This window comes from Magnolia sinica, chromosome 5 (genome assembly GCF_029962835.1).
Source record: "Magnolia sinica isolate HGM2019 chromosome 5, MsV1, whole genome shotgun sequence".
NCBI classification, from domain to species: domain Eukaryota; kingdom Viridiplantae; phylum Streptophyta; class Magnoliopsida; order Magnoliales; family Magnoliaceae; genus Magnolia; species Magnolia sinica.
This window is the reverse complement of record NC_080577.1, coordinates 26,924,691-26,927,168: the sequence shown is the minus strand read 5'-3', so window position 1 is coordinate 26,927,168 and position 2,478 is coordinate 26,924,691. Positions and strand designations below refer to the sequence as shown.

Here is a 2,478-nt window from a genome sequence, read left to right as displayed (position 1 = left end):
GATTCTACAAGTTTCTCTGGATCTTGGTCACCAAATCAGATTTTAGAAACCTCATAGGCTGATCTGGAAGGGATGTCTTTAAGAAATCAAAGTCACTCATCCGTAGGATCCTATCGGACCACCTTAATGGTCTAGAGTATTGGAAGGAATTAATGGATAAGATCCATTACATCAAGATCTCCCAGACCTTTGATTGGGGATTGGTTGAAATAGAATTTGGATCTAGTTCTTTCCTTATCTTGATTCTGATTAATATATAGAGAGAAGCACCTGATTGGACTGATATGTCTGTTTCTCCTGATTTGGGTCCAATCCATGGTTGGGTTCGCTTGGACATAGGTCTGAGCTTCGAATCTTCGAAATCCTCTCAAACGCTATAGCTGCTCTGAACGTCTATGGGGAAATCTTTCATTTTAGGATTGTGAGAGACGACCTCAACAAAAATATCATCAATAGATTTGTGATTGATTCATTCTTTTAGTGTGTCTCTTATAGACATGGTGGGCACGTTGCCTTATTCATGGGCACAATATTCATGCCTATGTGGGATATGCTAATTTGTTCTCCAAAAGGCAGGTATAAGGGTTCGTGCCTTTTTCATTTAACAGAATGCATACCGCGCACCTACAATGGGTGTAAACATAGTCAATGGACTGGGCCTAGCAAACAGAAAAGATTAAGATGGCCGGTTTCAACAATGCATACCAAGAACCGTGACAATAGGCAAGCCTGGCCCATTTACATCCTAGATCAAAGAGTAACCATTCATGGGAGTGCCCAACAATCAAACGTATGTAGTAGCCCAAGTCGGTGGTGGGCTCGTATCAAAAGACTAGGGCTGTACATCGAGCCTAGTTGAGTCAAGGTAGGCTAAGCTCGGCTTGACTCGTCCATGCTATACTCGAGTTTGAGCTCGAGCTCGCCCTCGAGCTCAACATTGAAGCTTGGCTTGTTTGCTAAAGCTTTCGAGTTGAGCCAGTGGTTTGAGTCGAGTCGAGTTTACCTCGGTAGGGTAAGGGAAAGAAAAAGAGGGAATGAGGACGGGTAGGGCCGGGTAAGATTTTTTAAGTAAAAACTTTTAAGTTTTAACTTCTTTTTTAAAACACACACACACACACACACACACACACACACACACACACACGGAAACACTCACTTGCGAACCAGTTCGTACATACTACATACGAACTTTTTTGAGAACTCATCATATCTGATGAGTCTTGCAAATCTGAACAGTCCACATGAAGCAGAACCTCATGAAACCCCCTGGTACGAATTTTTACTTTAATCCAAAACTTAGTTGGGCCATGAAAAATACAAACAGTTTCTTCCTTTGATTTGAATTTCTCTTTGCTATGGTCCACCAGAATCTTAGATCAGGGTGAAAATTCACCCCCTAAGGTTTCATGAGATTCCGCATCTTATGGACCGTTCGGATTCGACACCCATGACACGTGTGTAAAGGTGCGCATGCCTCTATATATATATATTATATTTAATATTAATATAATATATATTATTAAAATATATTACTCGAGCTGAGTCGAGCTCGAGCTCAAGCTTCGAGTCGAGTTGAAATACACCATGATCCGAGTTTTAGTAAACAAGCTTGACTCACCTCGAAAGTAAACAAGCTTGACTCACCTCGAGTCGGCCTTTCAAGCCAAGCCAATCCGAGCTGATTTGAGCGAGCTTGACTTGTGTACAGCCCTACAAAAGACTCAACGCTACTTACCCCAGCCATCTCCGATTCCCAGCTGTATACGCTGTGATTCGAGCGAGCTTGACTCGTGTACAGCCCTACAAAAGACTCAACGCTACTTACCCCAGCCATCTCCGATACCCAGCTGTATACTCAAATCTAATTTCTGATCTTTTGCATGGACCATTCAAACAAGACCTGCCAGGTGATGAACGAAATGGATTAACAAATACACCCCTGTGACTGCGGTCGTGGATTGTTGGATCCATCAATTCAATGATCAAGACCATTGATCAATGACGACCGCCAAATAGCAACTCCACATCCTAGATGTACATGAAATTTCATAATAGATTTGGAAGGGGTGCGCCAGGCCCATGCTATAGTGCAAAACAAGGGCAACACCTGAGGGACCCAGTAGCAAGCGACTGTGGTGGCCCCTACCCCACAAGAAATTAATTTAATATCATGTGAGCCTATGGCCCACATATCAGATATTAAACTGATAAGAACAGATACTACACTTGATCTTAGCCAAAAGGCCATCCCTTCTCTTTCGAGTCGGGATCCTCTGTTATCAGGTCAACAGAGAATTCCTGTTACCCTAATGGTTTGGCGTCCGAAGCCATTGTTTTAAATATTTTTACTGAGTGGTGACGTGGACCAATGAGAATTAGGATATCAGGAATTCTCTGTTGACCTGATAACAGAGGATCCGGACTCCTCTCTTTTATATCTAACCCACTCTCTCTACTGATTTGTTCCCAGTCAATGTG

The 2,478-nt window shown here is 42.6% G+C and overlaps 1 non-coding gene across 1 annotated transcript; it reads right to left on the bottom strand.

The window, feature by feature from the left end:
• Positions 1 to 2,061: 2,061 nt before the first annotated feature.
• LOC131247759 (U2 spliceosomal RNA) lies at positions 2,062 to 2,252 on the bottom strand. The gene has a single exon (XR_009172029.1). It is a non-coding gene; the product is annotated as a U2 spliceosomal RNA (small nuclear RNA).
• Positions 2,253 to 2,478: the final 226 nt, after the last annotated feature.